Here is a 23655-nt window from a genome sequence, read left to right as displayed (position 1 = left end):
GTGGCCGTAACTCCGCCCCCTCCTCCCCAGGACATAGATTGGGCAGCGGATGCGTTGAAAAACTACATCCGCTGCCCACGTTGTGCACAATTTTCACAACGTGCGTCGGTATGTCGGGCCGACGCATTGCGTCGGCCCCGTACCGACGTAAGTGTGAAAGAACCCTAACCCTAAATTTAGCCCCAACCCTAACCCTAAATTTAGCCCCAACCCTAACCCTAAATTTAGCCCCAACCCTAACCCTAAATTTAGCCCCAACCCTAACCCTGAATTTAGCCCCAACACTAATCCTAAATTTAGCCCCAACCCTAACCCTAGCCCTAACCCTAGCCCTAACCCTAACCATAACCCTAGCCTTAACCCTAGCCCTAACCCTGGCCCTAACCCTAGCCCTAGCCCTAACCCTAGCCCTAACCCTAGCCCTAACCCTAACCCTAACCCTAATTTTAGCCCCAACTGCTCTTCTCCTGCTGGCCGGCAGATGGCGACAGATGGCGGGCGCACTGCGCATGCGCCTGCCATTTTCTTTTGCCAAGAAGACCAGGAGGAGCAGCAGGAGGACCCAGGAACACTGGTAAGTATGATAGGGTCCCCGAATCCCCCTATTTCTCTGTCCTCTGATGTGCGATCACATCAGAGGACAGAGAATTACACTTTGATTTTTTTTTTGGGGGGAGTCGCTGGTAAACAGTTAATTACCGGCGATCGCAAAACAGGTGTCGGTAAAACCGACCCCGATCATGTTCTTTGGGGTCTCGGCTACCCCCGGCAGCCGAGACCCCAAAGATTCTCCCGGTGCCGGCCGGCGGGTGCACTGCGCATGCGCCCGCCATTTTGAAGATGGCGGCGCCCACCGGGAGCCACGAGGAGCACCGGGGGAGACAGGTAAGTATCGGGGGGCGATCGGGGACCCCTTTTCTCTGTCCTCTGATGTGCGATCACATCGGAGGACAGATAAATTAAAAAGAAATCGCTTTTTTTTTTTGCGATCGCCGGTAAACGGTTAATTACCGGCGATCGCAAATGCGGGGTCGGTTAAAAAAAACCCCGAATCATGTTCTCTGGGGTCTCGGCTACCCCCGGCAGCCAAGACCCCAGAGAAAATCTGACTCTGGGGGGCGCTATTTACTTTTTCCACAGCGCCGTTAATTAACGGCGCTGTGGTTTAAGTACCCTTAGCGGCCGCCGTTAAAAGGCGTATCGGTGGTTGTTAAGGGGTTAAAGGGAATCTGTCACCTGAATTTGGCGGGACTGGTTTGGGGTCATAAGGGCGGAGTTTTCGGGTGTTTGATTCACCCTTTCCTTACCTGCTGGCTGCATGCTGGCCGAAATATTGGATTGAAGTTCATTCTATGTCCTCTGAAGTACACGCCTGCGCAAGATTGCTTTGCGCAGGCGTGTACTACGGAGGACAGAGAATGAACTTCAATCCAATATTTCGGCCAGCATGCAGCCAGCAGGTAAGGAAAGGGTGAATCAAACACCCGAAAACTCCGCCCATATGACCCAAAACCAGTCCCGCCAAATTCAGGTGACAGGTTCCCTTTAAACAGTAGAAACCCCCCACAAGTGACCCCATTTTAGAAACTAGACCCCCCCAAGGAACTTATCTAGATATGTGGTGAGCACTTTGAACCCCCAAGTGCTTCACAGAATATTACAACACAGAGCCGTGAAAATAGAAAAAATCATTTTTCTTTCCTCAAAAATGATGTTTTAGCAAGCAGTTTTTTATTTTCACAAGGGTAACAAGAGAAATTGGACCCCAATAGTAGTTGCGCAGTTTGTCCCGAGTATGCTGGTACCCCATATGTGGGGGTAAACCACTGTTTGGGCGCACGTTGGGGCTCGGAAAGGAGCACCATTTGACTTTTTGAATTGAAGATTGGCTGGAATCAATGGTGGCGCCATGTAGCGTTTGGAGACCCCTGATGTGCCTAAACAGTGGAAACCCTTCAATTCTAACTCCAACACTAACCCCAACACACCCCTAACCCTAATCCCAACTCTAACCATAACCCTAATCACAACCCTAACCCCAACACCCCCCTAACCACAACCCTAACCCCAACACATCCCTAACCCTAATCCCAACCCTAACCCCAACACACCCCTAACCATAACCCTAACCACAAGCCTAATCTTAACCCTATTTCCAACCATAGCCCTAATTCCAACCCTAACTCTAATTCCAACCCTAACCCTAAGGCTATGTGCCCACGTCGCGGATTCGTGTGAGATTTTTCTGCACCATTTTTGAAAAATCCGCAGGTAAAAGGCACTGCGTTTTACCTGCAGATTTACCGCGGATTTCCAGTGTTTTTTGTGCGGATTTCACCTGTGGATTCCTATTGAGGAACAGGTGTAAAACTCTGCGGAATCCGCACAAAGAATTGACATGCTACGGAAAATACAACGCAGCATTTCCGCGCGGTATTTTCCACACCATGGGCACAGCGGATTTGGTTTTCCATAGGTTTACATGGAACTCTAAACCTGATGGAAAACTGCTACGAATCCGCAGCGGCAAATCCGCACCGTGTGCACATAGCCTAATTCTAACGGTATGTGCACACGCTGAGGAAAACGGTGCGGATCAATGTAAACCTTTGGGAAACAAAAAACACTGTGCACATGCTCAGATCAGTGTTTCCAAGTGTTTCCAGCCATGGCCGATGATATTGCAGCATCGGCCATGGCTGGATTGTAATATTTCACCACTTTTCATAGGTGTAATATTACAAATTGCTCTGATTGGCTGTTGCACTTTCAACAGCCAATCAGAGCGATCGTAGCCACGTGGGGGCAAAGCCACCCCCCCCCTGGGCTAAAGTACCACTTCCCCTGTTCCTGCAGATCGGGTGAAATTGGAGTTAACCCTTTCACCCGATCTGCAGGGACGCGATCATTCTGTGACACAGCATATTCGTCACAGGTCGGATTGGCATCGACTTTCATGATGCATACGCTGTGTCACAGGTCGGGAAGGGGTTACACAGAGGTTTGGCCATCATAGCGATCACATCTGAGTATGCAGAAAATTCTGCCATTTTTGTGGTTCTGTAAATTTTTGTTAGAGCTTCTTACACAAGTTCTTGCCACCAGTTTGCTGAAAAAAAAAATTTACCTACAGGGCAGATACACTGTGTTTTGTCCACCACACGGATAGCATATCATTGCACTCAAAATTGTACCATTTCAGGCCTCCATTGAATTATATTTGTTGTGTCTTAACTTAGTTATTGCGGAGAATTCGAAGGCTAGCACTCGACTAATAGGGGTGTGACGGTGCGAGTGAACGGAACCAATAGTCCCATCAAACGTAGCAATATATAATCACTGCACTCATACTATGAAACTTGCTTGATGCAGGTGAAAAAGTTTATTGAGACAATTGTAGCAAAAGATAAAATGGTGAAGCGATAGGCATAAACGACGTTTCGGCCAGCTCGTGGCCTTGATCACGTTATCGCTGGAACAAATGACAGAGAAAGACAATGAATAACTATATACAAAGCAGTAAGCAACTATGTATAAAACTATTTACATATATACAGATCTGGAAAACATGTCAAAACCAAGGTAGAGGTCAAACATAAGATGCCAGTGCTCGTAAATGAAGTACATATGATGTCAGGACGACAAATCGAGGCATAGGGAAACAAGAAGATACATGTATCGTGCACTAGAGTGAGAGAACAAGACGATAAGACTGTAGCATACCCTAGTGGGAGGTTCCTTATGTATTGTTGTATTGCAGTGTTGCTGAGGGTGACAGCCAGAGGTAAAGGAGTTTAAATAGTCCTAAAGAGAATGATGGAACACCAAAAGCAATGATTCAGATTATCATTTAGCCATGATCTTATCTTATGGTAGGGGGCAAAAGATAAAGGCTATAACATACTTGTGAGATGCCATTAGTACACGTATGACGAGCCGTTAGTCGCCGTATAGTGGAGCACACATGTGGGTATGACTGTAGGAACAGACGATAGTAAGTTATCTGTTGAATCCGTAGTAAGTCTATAACAAGTGCGATAGACTACGGTATACTTGCCAGTATAATATTCTTATTATAAACAGTGTGGCAGGCCGGTCGTCGTGGTATGAGACGTACGTGGAAGTATGGCTAAGGAGATACATAGATATACATCGGAATGAGTTTTAGTCCATATCAGGTCAGATAAGGAGGAATTACGCTATATTTGCCAACTTGATAATTAACTTGTAGTGCACCGGATGTCCCCAATGTATAAAAGATATATGTGGATATTGCTGTGGGAACAGATATACGTAGGGTAAGTAGGTTGTAAGGTAGGCCTACAGTGAGCAATTATGCGGTTGGTGTGCTACCTGCCAGTATGTAGGCCCAGTCCCGGTCCAACCATAGGGGTCCCGAGTTCCAAATAGAATCAGGGCTGTGGTGCACAAAAATATGGCTGCAATACAATAAAGGGGCTATTAGGATGAAGTATTCTCAACCCCCATGTTACTTATCTGTAGGGTGAAATCTCACATCTGTGGTCCGCTGGTCGCGTTCGGGGGGCCGGCGTTGGTGGCCAAGTGGTAAGAGCAGACACAATCTGTGTCTATGCTGAGGGACGGCTGCCATGACTGATCTGGTAGCGCTGTATAAGGCCATAGCCGGTCAGGTGATCGGAAGCGGTCCGGGACGCCCACGTCTGCGCAGTTAATGCAGGGACAGGAGGGGAGGGGAGCCCAGCAGAGTCGACGCGTGCGCTGTGTCAAGTAATCCCATCAGCGCCTGTGATGTGGAGAGGGAAACCAGCGTCTGTGCGGTACAGCAATGACCGCAAAATGGAGCCCACGCATGGGCAATGCGCATTGTGTGTTAGAGTGGCAAGGCAGGGACTGTAAGATGGCGCCTGCGCATGCGCAATACACATTGAGGGCTAGAATGGTGTAGGGACAGCAAGATGGCACCCGCATATGCGCAGTGTATATTGTGGGCTGAAGTGTCAGTGTCCAAGTATCCGGAACTGGTGACATCGGTGTGTGAACAGACAAGACCATAGGGGAGATAAATCAGCGAAGTAAAAGGACCTATCTAGGCATTTCAAAGGCACAGATGGTACGTGGTGTACATAATTACAACAACTCTGCAAATACAAAATATAAATGCATACATATATATATGAACGGCAGGAGTCCAAACTGGAAAAAAAGAAAGAAAAATAGGGAGAAAATAAAGAAAATAAGAAATAAAAGAAAAGAAAAAAGAAAATGAAAGAAAATAAATGGGGATAATTGGAACAAATGAAATTAAAATACTATGAACTAGAATTGGGGTATAAAATTCAGAACTAAAGATGTAAAAAAATGTAAAAAAAAAAAAAAATCAAAAAATCAAAAAATTAATAAAAGTATACATATGGGCGGGGCATATATATTATATAGTGCTGGTTGAGGAACCTGTGGGGGGAGGGGGGGTTATAAGTCTTACCGTCCAGAAAGTGCGCACGGTTGAGGCTATTAGTGCAGTGGGTCAGTACGTCTAGAAAAAACAAGGATGTTCATGTTAGCCAATCGATTTCACGATTTAATCCCCTTGGGTGAAGGGTATCTAGAGTGTAGATCCAATATGTCTCTCTTTGTTTTAAAAGTTGGATATGATTGCCACCCCTTCTTGGGCGTGGTACCCTCTCGACTATTTGAAACCTTAGCTGGGCAATATTATGCCTCGCCTCCTTGAAGTGTGCTGGTAGAGGTAGCCATAATTTCTCACGTCTGATCGTAGATTTGTGGCTGGATATGCGATCCCTTATCGCCTGAGTGGTCTCCCCCACGTACAATAACCCACAGGGGCACTTTATAATGTAAACCACAAAGCTTGTTGCACAAGTGTAATAGTCTCTAATGGGATATGATTTCCCGGTTCGTGGATGAACTACTTCGTTACCTTTGATGATATTAGAGCAACTCATGCAATTCAGGCAGGGGAAAGTGCCCGTTCTTTTTTGGTCCGTGAGGGTCCTGGTGAGTGGTGACTTATGTGACCCTAAATCGGCTCTTACCACCTTGTCCCGTATGTTTTTGGGTCGTCTAGTACACATTAATGGGGTATCCTTGAAGACAGGAATATTGGGATATGCCTTATTGAGGAGGGGCCAATGTCCCCTGATGAGATTATGTATTTTGTGCATAGTGGGGTGGTGGTTATGTACAAAAGGGAGCCTCGGGTTTTTTTGTATATTGACTGGCCCATCGTTCAGGTCACTACTGGCTCGAGAAGATTCCATATCAAGGAGACTAGTTGGATAGTTCCGGGCTTCAAATTTTTGTGCCATCTCCTGTATTCTGGTCTCCCTAGTCGGGGGGTCGGAGACGATTCTAGTTACCCTTTTAAATTGTGATCTGGGGAGGCTGTTTTTGATGGATTTAGGGTGACAGCTGTTATATAGTAGAAGGCTGTTGCAATCGGTCGGTTTCGTATAGATATCCGTGGTGAGATAGCCATTGATATCTTTGAGTACTTTAGTATCCAGAAATGTAACCTCGTTGTTGTGGTGTACCAGCGTAAAAGATAGCTCGGGTCTGACAGCGTTAATGGAAGTATGAAATTCAAGAAGACTAGTTAAGTCACCTTGCCATATACAGAAAATATCATCTATGTACCTGTACCAGGTACATGCGTGTTGTTGAAAATTGGGATCTGGGTACACGTATTCTTTTTCGAAGCGATCCATATACAGATTAGCATAGGCTGGGGCCACATTTGACCCCATGGCGGTGCCACATGTCTGTACGAAGAAATCATCTCCGGATAGAAAGAAATTCTCTCTGAGTACTAGGTTCAATAGATCCAGGCATAGTTCCTGGGCACCCCTGTCCACACTGGCCTCATTAAGTGTTAGGGATACTGCCTCGATTCCCTTATCATGAGTTATTGACGTGTATAAGCTGTTTACGTCAAATGTACATAGAATACTATTGTGTGGAATGTTGTTAATATTGCGGATTTTTTTGAGGAAATCTCCAGTGTCTAATATGAATGATTTTGTGAGTTTGGTATGTGGTGTGAGGAGCTTCTCCAGGAATATGGACAATGGGTTCAAAATTGAATCGGTTGAAGCCACTATAGGGCGGCCGGGGGGATTTTGAAGATTTTTATGGATCTTAGGCAAGATATAAATTACAGGGGTCACTGGGTGATTATTGGTGAGGTATACTTTTGTTTTGTTGTCAATAGTTTTCAATAGTAAGTGCTTATCAAGTACCTTCTTAATTTTTTGTTGTATGGAATAAGTTGGATCGGTCTGTAACATTTTATATGTTGATGTGTCAGAGAGCTGTCTTCTTACTTCGGTCATATAGAAACTTTTATCCATGACAACGATGGCTCCCCCCTTGTCCGCTGGTTTTATGATGATATTTTTGTTCCCACTAAGTGAGTCCAGGGCTTGTTTCTCAAGAGGATCGAGATTATGGCGGACAGGGAGGAAGCCTAATCGCTGGTCATGGAGAGTCCTTTTAACATCTCTGTCAAGTAAATTGACAAAGGTCTCTACAGCGTGACTTGATTTGGGTGGGACGAAAGTGCTACGATTACGTAGACCCAGTTGATCGATTGTGAGGATCGGTCCCTCAGTTTGGGCTGGTGTAGAGACAGGTCCGGGAAAATTAGTGGATTCCTCAAAATATACTTTGAGTCTAATATTCCTATAAAATTGTTGTAGATCCCTCTCTAGTTGGAAGGAATCCCATTTGGGGGTTGGGCAGAATGATAGACCCATATTCAAGACCTTCAATTCTAAAGGAGAAAGAGTATAGTTAGAAATGTTGATCACAGAGTTTGGACCCCTACCTGAGATCTGAGCGTCATGTGACAGTCTCCGTCCTTTCTTCCTGGACCTCCGGGTTGGCGTGCGTTTTGGCCTAAAAAAAGAGGTCCCGATGTTTGAGCCCCACCAGTCTCGCTGCCGGATCCTGCAGAGGAACCTCCGGCAGGTGAGGAGCCCCCTGAGTGGTAGTTGCCTGGGGTACGGCGATATCTGGGCCTTGGACGTCTGGGAAAGGGGTCCTCCCATTTGTAAACGTTGTTGGTTAAGTAATCTTCAATGTCTCTTTGAAATTTTGTACGTTTCCTATCTTCTAAGGTCTTTTGATGTACTGTCAGGATAGAGTCCACTTTGTTTTTCAGTGTGGTAAATTCAGTGCTGTTCAAAGTAGAAGTTAACTGTGTCTCAATGCTCTCTATTTTTTCCTCCGTAGCTTTGATGGCCTCTTGAAGGTACTCGATAGTAAGTAATATGATGTCAAATGAGCACTTGTTTAAGATTTTCTGAAAAGTAGCACAATACTTTTCGTTCTCGGAAAATAAGGTTGGGCGAAGATTGCAACGTAGACCCCTGGGTATTTTTCCTTGACGATGGTACTCTCCCAAGGTGGCGCAATGCAGATCGTAGCCGATGAGTCTTTTTCTCTCCCTTTCCGAGTCCCTCGATTTAGCGTCCTTGCTGGGTAGATGTAGAAAGTCCGTCTTTGTTTTTATTTTGGATAAAATGGTAGAGCCCGTTGCATCATCGTAGACGTAGGTTTCAGTAGACATGGATTCCGTCGGTGCTTAGAACCAAAGTCAGTCAATGCAGAGAATTCGAAGGCTAGCACTCGACTAATAGGGGTGTGACGGTGCGAGTGAACGGAACCAATAGTCCCATCAAACGTAGCAATATATAATCACTGCACTCATACTATGAAACTTGCTTGATGCAGGTGAAAAAGTTTATTGAGACAATTGTAGCAAAAGATAAAATGGTGAAGCGATAGGCATAAACGACGTTTCGGCCAGCTCGTGGCCTTGATCACGTTATCGCTGGAACAAATGACAGAGAAAGACAATGAATAACTATATACAAAGCAGTAAGCAACTATGTATAAAACTATTTACATATATACAGATCTGGAAAACATGTCAAAACCAAGGTAGAGGTCAAACATAAGATGCCAGTGCTCGTAAATGAAGTACATATGATGTCAGGACGACAAATCGAGGCATAGGGAAACAAGAAGATACATGTATCGTGCACTAGAGTGAGAGAACAAGACGATAAGACTGTAGCATACCCTAGTGGGAGGTTCCTTATGTATTGTTGTATTGCAGTGTTGCTGAGGGTGACAGCCAGAGGTAAAGGAGTTTAAATAGTCCTAAAGAGAATGATGGAACACCAAAAGCAATGATTCAGATTATCATTTAGCCATGATCTTATCTTATGGTAGGGGGCAAAAGATAAAGGCTATAACATACTTGTGAGATGCCATTAGTACACGTATGACGAGCCGTTAGTCGCCGTATAGTGGAGCACACATGTGGGTATGACTGTAGGAACAGACGATAGTAAGTTATCTGTTGAATCCGTAGTAAGTCTATAACAAGTGCGATAGACTACGGTATACTTGCCAGTATAATATTCTTATTATAAACAGTGTGGCAGGCCGGTCGTCGTGGTATGAGACGTACGTGGAAGTATGGCTAAGGAGATACATAGATATACATCGGAATGAGTTTTAGTCCATATCAGGTCAGATAAGGAGGAATTACGCTATACTTGCCAACTTGATAATTAACTTGTAGTGCACCGGATGTCCCCAATGTATAAAAGATATATGTGGATATTGCTGTGGGAACAGATATACGTAGGGTAAGTAGGTTGTAAGGTAGGCCTACAGTGAGCAATTATGCGGTTGGTGTGCTACCTGCCAGTATGTAGGCCCAGTCCCGGTCCAACCATAGGGGTCCCGAGTTCCAAATAGAATCAGGGCTGTGGTGCACAAAAATATGGCTGCAATACAATAAAGGGGCTATTAGGATGAAGTATTCTCAACCCCCATGTTACTTATCTGTAGGGTGAAATCTCACATCTGTGGTCCGCTGGTCGCGTTCGGGGGGCCGGCGTTGGTGGCCAAGTGGTAAGAGCAGACACAATCTGTGTCTATGCTGAGGGACGGCTGCCATGACTGATCTGGTAGCGCTGTATAAGGCCATAGCCGGTCAGGTGACCGGAAGCGGTCCGGGACGCCCACGTCTGCGCAGTTAATGCAGGGACAGGAGGGGAGGGGAGCCCAGCAGAGTCGACGCGTGCGCTGTGTCAAGTAATCCCATCAGCGCCTGTGATGTGGAGAGGGAAACCAGCGTCTGTGCGGTACAGCAATGACCGCAAAATGGAGCCCACGCATGGGCAATGCGCATTGTGTGTTAGAGTGGCAAGGCAGGGACTGTAAGATGGCGCCTGCGCATGCGCAATACACATTGAGGGCTAGAATGGTGTAGGGACAGCAAGATGGCACCCGCATATGCGCAGTGTATATTGTGGGCTGAAGTGTCAGTGTCCAAGTATCCGGAACTGGTGACATCGGTGTGTGAACAGACAAGACCATAGGGGAGATAAATCAGCGAAGTAAAAGGACCTATCTAGGCATTTCAAAGGCACAGATGGTACGTGGTGTACATAATTACAACAACTCTGCAAATACAAAATATAAATGCATACATATATATATGAACGGCAGGAGTCCAAACTGGAAAAAAAGAAAGAAAAATAGGGAGAAAATAAAGAAAATAAGAAATAAAAGAAAAGAAAAAAGAAAATGAAAGAAAATAAGAAAATAAATGGGGATAATTGGAAAAAATGAAATTAAAATACTATGAACTAGAATTGGGGTATAAAATTCAGAACTAAAGATGTAAAAAAATGTAAAAAAAAAAAAATAAAAAAATTAATAAAAGTATACATATGGGCGGGGCATATATATTATATAGTGCTGGTTGAGGAACCTGTGGGGGGAGGGGGGGTTATAAGTCTTACCGTCCAGAAAGTGCGCACGGTTGAGGCTATTAGTGCAGTGGGTCAGTACGTCTAGAAAAAACAAGGATGTTCATGTTAGCCAATCGATTTCACGATTTAATCCCCTTGGGTGAAGGGTATCTAGAGTGTAGATCCAATATGTCTCTCTTTGTTTTAAAAGTTGGATATGATTGCCACCCCTTCTCGGGCGTGGTACCCTCTCGACTATTTGAAACCTTAGCTGGGCAATATTATGCCTCGCCTCCTTGAAGTGTGCTGGTAGAGGTAGCCATAATTTCTCACGTCTGATCGTAGATTTGTGGCTGGATATGCGATCCCTTATCGCCTGAGTGGTTTCCCCCACGTACAATAACCCACAGGGGCACTTTATAATGTAAACCACAAAGCTTGTTGCACAAGTGTAATAGTCTCTAATGGGATATGATTTCCCGGTTCGTGGATGAACTACTTCGTTACCTTTGATGATATTAGAGCAACTCATGCAATTCAGGCAGGGGAAAGTGCCCGTTCTTTTTTGGTCCATGAGGGTCCTGGTGAGTGGTGACTTATGTGACCCTAAATCGGCTCTTACCACCTTGTCCCGTATGTTTTTGGGTCGTCTAGTACACATTAATGGGGGATCCTTGAAGACAGGAATATTGGGTTATGCCTTATTGAGGAGGGGCCAATGTCCCCTGATGAGATTATGTATTTTATCTTAGAAGATAGGAAACGTACAAAATTTCAAAGAGACATTGAAGATTACTTAACCAACAACGTTTACAAATGGGAGGACCCCTTTCCCAGACGTCCAAGGCCCAGATATCGCCGTACCCCAGGCAACTACCACTCAGGGGGCTCCTCACCTGCCGGAGGTTCCTCTGCAGGATCCGGCAGCGAGACTGGTGGGGCTCAAACATCGGGACCTCTTTTTTTAGGCCAAAACGCACGCCAACCCGGAGGTCCAGGAAGAAAGGACGGAGACTGTCACATGACGCTCAGATCTCAGGTAGGGGTCCAAACTCTGTGATCAACATTTCTAACTATACTCTTTCTCCTTTAGAATTGAAGGTCTTGAATATGGGTCTATCATTCTGCCCAACCCCCAAATGGGATTCCTTCCAACTAGAGAGGGATCTACAACAATTTTATAGGAATATTAGACTCAAAGTATATTTTGAGGAATCCACTAATTTTCCCGGACCTGTCTCTACACCAGCCCAAACTGAGGGACCGATCCTCACAATCGATCAACTGGGTCTACGTAATCGTAGCACTTTCGTCCCACCCAAATCAAGTCACGCTGTAGAGACCTTTGTCAATTTACTTGACAGAGATGTTAAAAGGACTCTCCATGACCAGCGATTAGGCTTCCTCCCTGTCCGCCATAATCTCGATCCTCTTGAGAAACAAGCCCTGGACTCACTTAGTGGGAACAAAAATATCATCATAAAACCAGCGGACAAGGGGGGAGCCATCGTTGTCATGGATAAAAGTTTCTATATGACCGAAGTAAGAAGACAGCTCTCTGACACATCAACATATAAAATGTTACAGACCGATCCAACTTATTCCATACAACAAAAAATTAAGAAGGTACTTGATAAGCACTTACTATTGAAAACTATTGACAACAAAACAAAAGTGTACCTCACCAATAATCACCCAGTGATCCCTGTAATTTATATCTTGCCTAAGATCCATAAAAATCTTCAAAATCCCCCCGGCCGCCCTATAGTGGCTTCAACCGATTCAATTTTGAACCCATTGTCCATATTCCTGGAGAAGCTCCTCACACCATATACCAAACTCACAAAATCATTCATATTAGACACTGGAGATTTCCTCAAAAAAATCCGCAATATTAACAACATTCCACACAATAGTATTCTATGTACATTTGACGTAAACAGCTTATACACGTCAATAACTCATGATAAGGGAATCGAGGCAGTATCCCTAACACTTAATGAGGCCAGTGTGGACAGGGGTGCCCAGGAACTATGCCTGGATCTATTGAACCTAGTACTCAGAGAGAATTTCTTTCTATTCGGAGATGATTTCTTCGTACAGACATGTGGCACCGCCATGGGGTCAAATGTGGCCCCAGCCTATGCTAATCTGTATATGGATCGCTTCGAAAAAGAATACGTGTACCCAGATCCCAATTTTCAACAACACGCATGTACCTGGTACAGGTACATAGATGATATTTTCTGTATATGGCAAGGTGACTTAACTAGTCTTCTTGAATTTCATACTTCCATTAACGCTGTCAGACCCGAGCTATCTTTTACGCTGGTACACCACAACAACGAGGTTACATTTCTGGATACTAAAGTACTCAAAGATATCAATGGCTATCTCACCACGGATATCTATACGAAACCGACCGATTGCAACAGCCTTCTACTATATAACAGCTGTCACCCTAAATCCATCAAAAACAGCCTCCCCAGATCACAATTTAAAAGGGTAACTAGAATCGTCTCCGACCCCCCGACTAGGGAGACCAGAATACAGGAGATGGCACAAAAATTTGAAGCCCGGAACTATCCAACTAGTCTCCTTGATATGGAATCTTCTCGAGCCAGTAGTGACCTGAACGATGGGGCAGTCAATATACAAAAAAACCCGAGGCTCCCTTTTGTACATAACCACCACCCCACTATGCACAAAATACATAATCTCATCAGGGGACATTGGCCCCTCCTCAATAAGGCATAACCCAATATTCCTGTCTTCAAGGATCCCCCATTAATGTGTACTAGACGACCCAAAAACATACGGGACAAGGTGGTAAGAGCCGATTTAGGGTCACATAAGTCACCACTCACCAGGACCCTCATGGACCAAAAAAGAACGGGCACTTTCCCCTGCCTGAATTGCATGAGTTGCTCTAATATCATCAAAGGTAACGAAGTAGTTCATCCACGAACCGGGAAATCATATCCCATTAGAGACTACTACAATTGTGCAACAAGCTTTGTGGTTTACATTATAAAGTGCCCCTGTGGGTTATTGTACGTGGGGGAGACCACTCAGGCGATAAGGGATCGCATATCCAGCCACAAATCTACGATCAGACGTGAGAAATTATGGCTACCTCTACCAGCACACTTCAAGGAGGCGAGGCATAATATTGCCCAGCTAAGGTTTCAAATAGTCGAGAGGGTACCACGCCCGAGAAGGGGTGGCAATCATATCCAACTTTTAAAACAAAGAGAGACATATTGGATCTACACTCTAGATACCCTTCACCCAAGGGGATTAAATCGTGAAATCGATTGGCTAACATGAACATCCTTGTTTTTTCTAGACGTACTGACCCACTGCACTAATAGCCTCAACCGTGCGCACTTTCTGGACGGTAAGACTTATAACCCCCCCTCCCCCCACAGGTTCCTCAACCAGCACTATATAATATATATGCCCCGCCCATATGTATACTTTTATTAATTTTTTGATGTTTTGATTTTTTTTTTTTTTTTTTTACATTTTTTTACATCTTTAGTTCTGAATTTTATACCCCAATTCTAGTTCATAGTATTTTAATTTCATTTGTTCCAATTATCCCCATTTATTTTCTTTCATTTTCTTTTTTCTTTTCTTTTCTTTCTTATTTTCTTTATTTTCTCCCTATTTTTCTTTCTTTTTTTCCAGTTTGGACTCCTGCCGTTCATATATATATGTATGCATTTATATTTTGTATTTGCAGAGTTGTTGTAATTATGTACACCACGTACCATCTGTGCCTTTGAAATGCCTAGATAGGTCCGTTTACTTCGCTGATTTATCTCCCCTATGGTCTTGTCTGTTCACACACCGATGTCACCAATTCCGGATACTTGGACACTGACACTTCAGCCCACAATATACACTGCGCATATGCGGGTGCCATCTTGCTGTCCCTACACCATTCTAGCCCTCAATGTGTATTGCGCATGCGCAGGCGCCACCTTACAGTCCCTGCCTTGCCACTCTAACACACAATGCGCATTGCCCATGCGTGGGCTCCATTTTGCGGTCATTGCTGTACCGCACAGACGCTGGTTTCCCTCTCCACATCACAGGCGCTGATGGGATTACTTGACACAGCGCACGCGTCGACTCTGCTGGGCTCCCCTCCCCTCCTGTCCCTGCATTAACTGCGCAGACGTGGGCGTCCCGGACCGCTTCCGGTCACCTGACCGGCTATGGCCTTATACAGCGCTACCAGATCAGTCATGGCAGCCGTCCCTCAGCATAGACACAGATTGTGTCTGCTCTTACCACTTGGCCACCAACGCCGGCCCCCCGAACGCGACCAGCGGACCACAGATGTGAGATTTCACCCTACAGATAAGTAACATGGGGGTTGAGAATACTTCATCCTAATAGCCCCTTTATTGTATTGCAGCCATATTTTTGTGCACCACAGCCCTGATTCTATTTGGAACTCGGGACCCCTATGGTTGGACCGGGACTGGGCCTACATACTGGCAGGTAGCACACCAACCGCATAATTGCTCACTGTAGGCCTACCTTACAACCTACTTACCCTACGTATATCTGTTCCCACAGCAATATCCACATATATCTTTTATACATTGGGGACATCCGGTGCACTACAAGTTAATTATCAAGTTGGCAAGTATAGCGTAATTCCTCCTTATCTGACCTGATATGGACTAAAACTCATTCCGATGTATATCTATGTATCTCCTTAGCCATACTTCCACGTACGTCTCATACCACGACGACCGGCCTGCCACACTGTTTATAATAAGAATATTATACTGGCAAGTATACCGTAGTCTATCGCACTTGTTATAGACTTACTACGGATTCAACAGATAACTTACTATCGTCTGTTCCTACAGTCATACCCACATGTGTGCTCCACTATACGGCGACTAACGGCTCGTCATACGTGTACTAATGGCATCTCACAAGTATGTTATAGCCTTTATCTTTTGCCCCCTACCATAAGATAAGATCATGGCTAAATGATAATCTGAATCATTGCTTTTGGTGTTCCATCATTCTCTTTAGGACTATTTAAACTCCTTTACCTCTGGCTGTCACCCTCAGCAACACTGCAATACAACAATACATAAGGAACCTCCCACTAGGGTATGCTACAGTCTTATCGTCTTGTTCTCTCACTCTAGTGCACGATACATGTATCTTCTTGTTTCCCTATGCCTCGATTTGTCGTCTTGACATCATATGTACTTCATTTACGAGCACTGGCATCTTATGTTTGACCTCTACCTTGGTTTTAACATGTTTTCCAGATCTGTATATATGTAAATAGTTTTATACATAGTTGCTTACTGCTTTGTATATAGTTATTCATTGTCTTTCTCTGTCATTTGTTCCAGCGATAACGTGATCAAGGCCACGAGCTGGCCGAAACGTCGTTTATGCCTATCGCTTCACCATTTTATCTTTTGCTACAATTGTCTCAATAAACTTTTTCACCTGCATCAAGCAAGTTTCATAGTATGAGTGCAGTGATTATATATTGCTACGTTTGATGGGACTATTGGTTCCGTTCACTCGCACCGTCACACCCCTATTAGTCGAGTGCTAGCCTTCGAATTCTCCGCATTGACTGACTTTGGTTCTAAGCACCGACGGAATCCATGTCTACTGAAACCTACGTCTACGATGATGCAACGGGCTCTACCATTTTATCCAAAATAAAAACAAAGACGGACTTTCTACATCTACCCAGCAAGGACGCTAAATCGAGGGACTCGGAAAGGGAGAGAAAAAGACTCATCGGCTACGATCTGCATTGCGCCACCTTGGGAGAGTACCATCGTCAAGGAAAAATACCCAGGGGTCTACGTTGCAATCTTCGCCCAACCTTATTTTCCGAGAACGAAAAGTATTGTGCTACTTTTCAGAAAATCTTAAACAAGTGCTCATTTGACATCATATTACTTACTATCGAGTACCTTCAAGAGGCCATCAAAGCTACGGAGGAAAAAATAGAGAGCATTGAGACACAGTTAACTTCTACTTTGAACAGCACTGAATTTACCACAATGAAAAACAAAGTGGACTCTATCCTGACAGTACATCAAAAGACCTTAGAAGATAGGAAACGTACAAAATTTCAAAGAGACATTGAAGATTACTTAACCAACAACGTTTACAAATGGGAGGACCCCTTTCCCAGACGTCCAAGGCCCAGATATCGCCGTACCCCAGGCAACTACCACTCAGGGGGCTCCTCACCTGCCGGAGGTTCCTCTGCAGGATCCGGCAGCGAGACTGGTGGGGCTCAAACATCGGGACCTCTTTTTTTAGGCCAAAACGCACGCCAACCCGGAGGTCCAGGAAGAAAGGACGGAGACCGTCACATGACGCTCAGATCTCAGGTAGGGGTCCAAACTCTGTGATCAACATTTCTAACTATACTCTTTCTCCTTTAGAATTGAAGGTCTTGAATATGGGTCTATCATTCTGCCCAACCCCCAAATGGGATTCCTTCCAACTAGAGAGGGATCTACAACAATTTTATAGGAATATTAGACTCAAAGTATATTTTGAGGAATCCACTAATTTTCCCGGACCTGTCTCTACACCAGCCCAAACTGAGGGACCGATCCTCACAATCGATCAACTGGGTCTACGTAATCGTAGCACTTTCGTCCCACCCAAATCAAGTCACGCTGTAGAGACCTTTGTCAATTTACTTGACAGAGATGTTAAAAGGACTCTCCATGACCAGCGATTAGGCTTCCTCCCTGTCCGCCATAATCTCGATCCTCTTGAGAAACAAGCCCTGGACTCACTTAGTGGGAACAAAAATGTCATCATAAAACCAGCGGACAAGGGGGGAGCCATCGTTGTCATGGATAAAAGTTTCTATATGACCGAAGTAAGAAGACAGCTCTCTGACACATCAACATATAAAATGTTACAGACCGATCCAACTTATTCCATACAACAAAAAATTAAGAAGGTACTTGATAAGCACTTACTATTGAAAACTATTGACAACAAAACAAAAGTGTACCTCACCAATAATCACCCAGTGACCCCTGTAATTTATATCTTGCCTAAGATCCATAAAAATCTTCAAAATCCCCCCGGCCGCCCTATAGTGGCTTCAACCGATTCAATTTTGAACCCATTGTCCATATTCCTGGAGAAGCTCCTCACACCATATACCAAACTCACAAAATCATTCATATTAGACACTGGAGATTTCCTCAAAAAAATCCGCAATATTAACAACATTCCACACAATAGTATGCTATGTACATTTGACGTAAACAGCTTATACACGTCAATAACTCATGATAAGGGAATCGAGGCAGTATCCCTAACACTTAATGAGGCCAGTGTGGACAGGGGTGCCCAGGAACTATGCCTGGATCTATTGAACCTAGTACTCAGAGAGAATTTCTTTCTATTCGGAGATGATTTCTTCGTACAGACATGTGGCACCTCCATGGGGTCAAATGTGGCCCCAGCCTATGCTAATCTGTATATGGATCGCTTCGAAAAAGAATACGTGTACCCAGATCCCAATTTTCAACAACACGCATGTACCTGGTACAGGTACATAGATGATATTTTCTGTATATGGCAAGGTGACTTAACTAGTCTTCTTGAATTTCATACTTCCATTAACGCTGTCAGACCCGAGCTATCTTTTACGCTGGTACACCACAACAACGAGGTTACATTTCTGGATACTAAAGTACTCAAAGATATCAATGGCTATCTCACCACGGATATCTATACGAAACCGACCGATTGCAACAGCCTTCTACTATATAACAGCTGTCACCCTAAATCCATCAAAAACAGCCTCCCCAGATCACAATTTAAAAGGGTAACTAGAATCGTCTCCGACCCCCCGACTAGGGAGACCAGAATACAGGAGATGGCACAAAAATTTGAAGCCCGGAACTATCCAACTAGTCTCCTTGATATGGAATCTTCTCGAGCCAGTAGTGACCTGAACGATGGGGCAGTCAATATACAAAAAAACCCGAGGCTCCCTTTTGTACATAACCACCACCCCACTATGCACAAAATACATAATCTCATCAGGGGACATTGGCCCCTCCTCAATAAGGCATATCCCAATATTCCTGTCTTCAAGGATCCCCCATTAATGTGTACTAGACGACCCAAAAACATACGGGACAAGGTGGTAAGAGCCGATTTAGGGGGTCACATAAGTCACCACTCACCAGGACCCTCACGGACCAAAAAAGAACGGGCACTTTCCCCTGCCTGAATTGCATGAGTTGCTCTAATATCATCAAAGGTAACGAAGTAGTTCATCCACGAACCGGGAAATCATATCCCATTAGAGACTATTACACTTGTGCAACAAGCTTTGTGGTTTACATTATAAAGTGCCCCTGTGGGTTATTGTACGTGGGGGAAACCACTCAGGCGATAAGGGATCACATATCCAGCCACAAATCTACGATCAGACATGAGAAATTATGGCTACCTCTACCAGCACACTTCAAGGAGGCGAGGCATAATATTGCCCAGCTAAGGTTTCAAATAGTCGAGAGGGTACCACGCCCGAGAAGGGGTGGCAATCATATCCAACTTTTAAAACAAAGAGAGACATATTGGATCTACACTCTAGATACCCTTCACCCAAGGGTATTAAATCGTGAAATCGATTGGCTAACATGAACATCCTTGTTTTTTCTAGACGTACTGACCCACTGCACTAATAGCCTCAACCGTGCGCACTTTCTGGACGGTAAGACTTATAACCCCCCCTCCCCCCACAGGTTCCTCAACCAGCACTATATAATATATATGCCCCGCCCATATGTATACTTTTATTAATTTTTTGATTTTTTGATTTTTTTTTTTTTTTTACATTTTTTTACATCTTTAGTTCTGAATTTTATACCCCAATTCTAGTTCATAGTATTTTAATTTCATTTGTTCCAATTATCCCCATTTATTTTCTTTCATTTTCTTTTTTCTTTTCTTTTATTTCTTATTTTCTTTATTTTCTCCCTATTTTTCTTTCTTTTTTTCCAGTTTGGACTCCTGCCGTTCATATATATATGTATGCATTTATATTTTGTATTTGCAGAGTTGTTGTAATTATGTACACCACGTACCATCGGTGCCTTTGAAATGCCTAGATAGGTCCTTTTACTTCGCTGATTTATCTCCCCTATGGTCTTGTCTGTTCACACACCGATGTCACCAGTTCCGGATACTTGGACACTGACACTTCAGCCCACAATATACACTGCGCATATGCGGGTGCCATCTTGCTGTCCCTACACCTTTCTAGCCCTCAATGTGTATTGCGCATGCGCAGGCGCCATCTTACAGTCCCTGCCTTGCCACTCTAACACACAATGCGCATTGCCCATGCGTGGGCTCCATTTTGCGGTCATTGCTGTACCGCACAGACGCTGGTTTCCCTCTCCACATCACAGGCGCTGATGGGATTACTTGACACAGCGCACGCGTCGACTCTGCTGGGCTCCCCTCCCCTCCTGTCCCTGCATTAACTGCGCAGACGTGGGCGTCCCGGACCGCTTCCGGTCACCTGACCGGCTATGGCCTTATACAGCGCTACCAGATCAGTCATGGCAGCCGTCCCTCAGCATAGACACAGATTGTGTCTGCTCTTACCACTTGGCCACCAACGCCGGCCCCCCGAACGCGACCAGCGGACCACAGATGTGAGATTTCACCCTACAGATAAGTAACATGGGGGTTGAGAATACTTCATCCTAATAGCCCCTTTATTGTATTGCAGCCATATTTTTGTGCACCACAGCCCTGATTCTATTTGGAACTCGGGACCCCTATGGTTGGACCGGGACTGGGCCTACATACTGGCAGGTAGCACACCAACCGCATAATTGCTCACTGTAGGCCTACCTTACAACCTACTTACCCTACGTATATCTGTTCCCACAGCAATATCCACATATATCTTTTATACATTGGGGACATCCGGTGCACTACAAGTTAATTATCAAGTTGGCAAGTATAGCGTAATTCCTCCTTATCTGACCTGATATGGACTAAAACTCATTCCGATGTATATCTATGTATCTCCTTAGCCATACTCCCACGTACGTCTCATACCACGACGACCGGCCTGCCACACTGTTTATAATAAGAATATTATACTGGCAAGTATACCGTAGTCTATCGCACTTGTTATAGACTTACTACGGATTCAACAGATAACTTACTATCGTCTGTTCCTACAGTCATACCCACATGTGTGCTCCACTATACGGCGACTAACGGCTCGTCATACGTGTACTAATGGCATCTCACAAGTATGTTATAGCCTTTATCTTTTGCCCCCTACCATAAGATAAGATCATGGCTAAATGATAATCTGAATCATTGCTTTTGGTGTTCCATCATTCTCTTTAGGACTATTTAAACTCCTTTACCTCTGGCTGTCACCCTCAGCAACACTGCAATACAACAATACATAAGGAACCTCCCACTAGGGTATGCTACAGTCTTATCGTCTTGTTCTCTCACTCTAGTGCACGATACATGTATCTTCTTGTTTCCCTATGCCTCGATTTGTCGTCTTGACATCATATGTACTTCATTTACGAGCACTGGCATCTTATGTTTGACCTCTACCTTGGTTTTAACATGTTTTCCAGATCTGTATATATGTAAATAGTTTTATACATAGTTGCTTACTGCTTTGTATATAGTTATTCATTGTCTTTCTCTGTCATTTGTTCCAGCGATAACGTGATCAAGGCCACGAGCTGGCCGAAACGTCGTTTATGCCTATCGCTTCACCATTTTATCTTTTGCTACAATTGTCTCAATAAACTTTTTCACCTGCATCAAGCAAGTTTCATAGTATGAGTGCAGTGATTATATATTGCTATACTTAACTTAGTTATTGACACCATTTTGCTGCAAACAAAAACAAAAACAAATACAGGCCAGATATTTTAAAGTGGGGTATCTCCGTCACATGCCTCACATATCTGTGTGCTCAAAATTGTGCCATTTGAGGGCTCCATTAAATGTTTTTTGCTGTGTCTTAGCCTATTTATTATCACACGTTTGCTGGAAAAAAATACAGGCTAGATATTTTAAAATTGGGTATCTCCATCACACGCCTCAAAAATCAGTGTGTTAAAGGCCAGGATTTCCCTGCCGGGTGAGATGTATCACAGGCACTATTTGTTGCTCAAGTCTCCCATTCAAGGTCCAGCTGCTAGGTCTACTACTTAGTGCAGACAATGGTCCCAGCATCTTTCTCACGCTCCTGTTATATGTGTGGTTACTGCTGGCTCTCCAGCTAAAGTCTATGGTAAGCAGTGGTACACATAGGCAGCCCCACTCCTGGAGTTTAAGTCCAGAAATCACCTTACTAAGCATGTCCATGATGTGGAGCCTTGTTATTGGTGCTCGGATGCTGTGAGTTTGGACCGCATATTCCTTACCCTGATCCTCCTTCTTCCCACCATACCGAGTCCCCGGAGACAACTGATCCCACACTTGGACACTCCAAAGAGCTGTTCACTTTTCCATTTAGAGATTCGGGCCTCTCTCCTAGTCCACTTGAAGCGTGGCAAGAGGAGATCGCATGCCCAAATATTTGAGCAGCCACGGCTGACACGAAGGCGACGGTGGGAACGTGTCACAAGAGGTGGATGATGATGAGAAACAATTGCCAGAAAGTCAGGAGGAGGACAGGGTGTGGAAGTGAAATACGAGATGGTGGATGATATAGTAACTGACCCAACTTGCAAAGAGGACATGCAGAGCGAGGTCAGCAGCACACAAAGGGAGGGAGGCGTAGCAGCCCAACAGGCAGGTAGAAGCAGTGTGGTGACTGCAAACAGAAGATGGGCAACCGTTCCCCGTAACACCAACACCACAGAAGTTGGCAGTGTTGTTTTTTAAAGACTCTGCCGATAACCCCAAACAGGCCATTTGCACCACCTGCCATGCCCGCATCAGAAGGGGTAGCAAAACTACCAGCCTGAACACCACCAGCATTATCAGGCACATGGCAGCAAAGCACCTGACTTTGTGGGCCAAACCCCAGGGTCCATGAATAGTGTCTGCGGGTGACACCACTGCTTCTTCCACTGTTGTGCGTGCAAGCCAATCCACTGTCCATGGTGCATGCGAAGATGCCTACTGCCCTGCACCTATTGTTGCACACACTCAACTAGCACCATCATCATCCACGTCCTTGTACCAACACAGTGTTCAGTTGTCCATATCCCAGTCCTTGGAATGCAAGCGGAAATACGCTGCCAACGCCCCTCAGGCCATACTACTAAATTCACATATGTTGCCTTTTAGGCTCATGGAGACGGAAGCTTTCTGCAACCTGATGGTGGCAGCCTTCCAAACGTACTCGGTCCCCAGCCGCCACTATTTCTCCTGGTGTGCCATCCCCATAATACACAAGCACGTGTCCCACAACAATAGCTGTGCCCTCAATGTTCTTACTGGGAAAGTCCACCTAACCACAGACACGTGGACAAGTGCTTCTGGGCAGGGATGGTACATCTCACTGATAGGGTTAACATACAGTGGGTACGGAAAGTATTCAGACATCTTTACATTTTTCCCTTTGTTTCATTGCAGCCTTTTGGTAAATTCCAAAAAGTTCAATTTTTTCTCATTAATGTACACTCTGCAATCTTGACTGAAAAAAAAGCGAAATGTAGAAATTTTGGCAAATTCATTAAAAAAGAATAACCGAAATATTACATGGTAATAAGTATTCAGACCCTTTGCTCAGACACTTATATTTAAGTCACATGCTGTCCATTTCCTTGTGACAGGACTTGATTTGGAAAGGCACACACCTGTCTATATAAGACCTCACAGCTCA

General features: G+C 44.6%; 3 long non-coding RNA genes across 3 annotated transcripts; 1 reads left to right on the top strand and 2 right to left on the bottom strand.

The window, feature by feature from the left end:
- Window positions 1-3723: 3723 nt before the first annotated feature.
- On the bottom strand, window positions 3724-5887 carry LOC138647141 (uncharacterized). The gene is made up of 3 exons (XR_011314904.1): window positions 5465-5887; window positions 3905-3976; window positions 3724-3804 (listed from the first exon to the last, which is right to left on the bottom strand). It is a non-coding gene; the product is annotated as an uncharacterized lncRNA (long non-coding RNA).
- Window positions 5888-9084: 3197 nt separating this feature from the next.
- Window positions 9085-11020, bottom strand: LOC138647140 (uncharacterized). The gene is made up of 3 exons (XR_011314903.1): window positions 10824-11020; window positions 9266-9337; window positions 9085-9165 (listed from the first exon to the last, which is right to left on the bottom strand). It is a non-coding gene; the product is annotated as an uncharacterized lncRNA (long non-coding RNA).
- A 2987-nt stretch (window positions 11021-14007) lies between these two features.
- Window positions 14008-15917, top strand: LOC138647139 (uncharacterized). The gene is made up of 3 exons (XR_011314902.1): window positions 14008-14172; window positions 15665-15736; window positions 15837-15917. It is a non-coding gene; the product is annotated as an uncharacterized lncRNA (long non-coding RNA).
- The last annotated feature ends 7738 nt before the right edge of the window (window positions 15918-23655 follow it).

The sequence above is a fragment of the Ranitomeya imitator genome, chromosome 8 (genome assembly GCF_032444005.1).
Source record: "Ranitomeya imitator isolate aRanImi1 chromosome 8, aRanImi1.pri, whole genome shotgun sequence".
NCBI lineage: Eukaryota > Metazoa > Chordata > Amphibia > Anura > Dendrobatidae > Ranitomeya > Ranitomeya imitator.
This window is presented reverse-complemented; position numbering and strand designations above follow the sequence as displayed.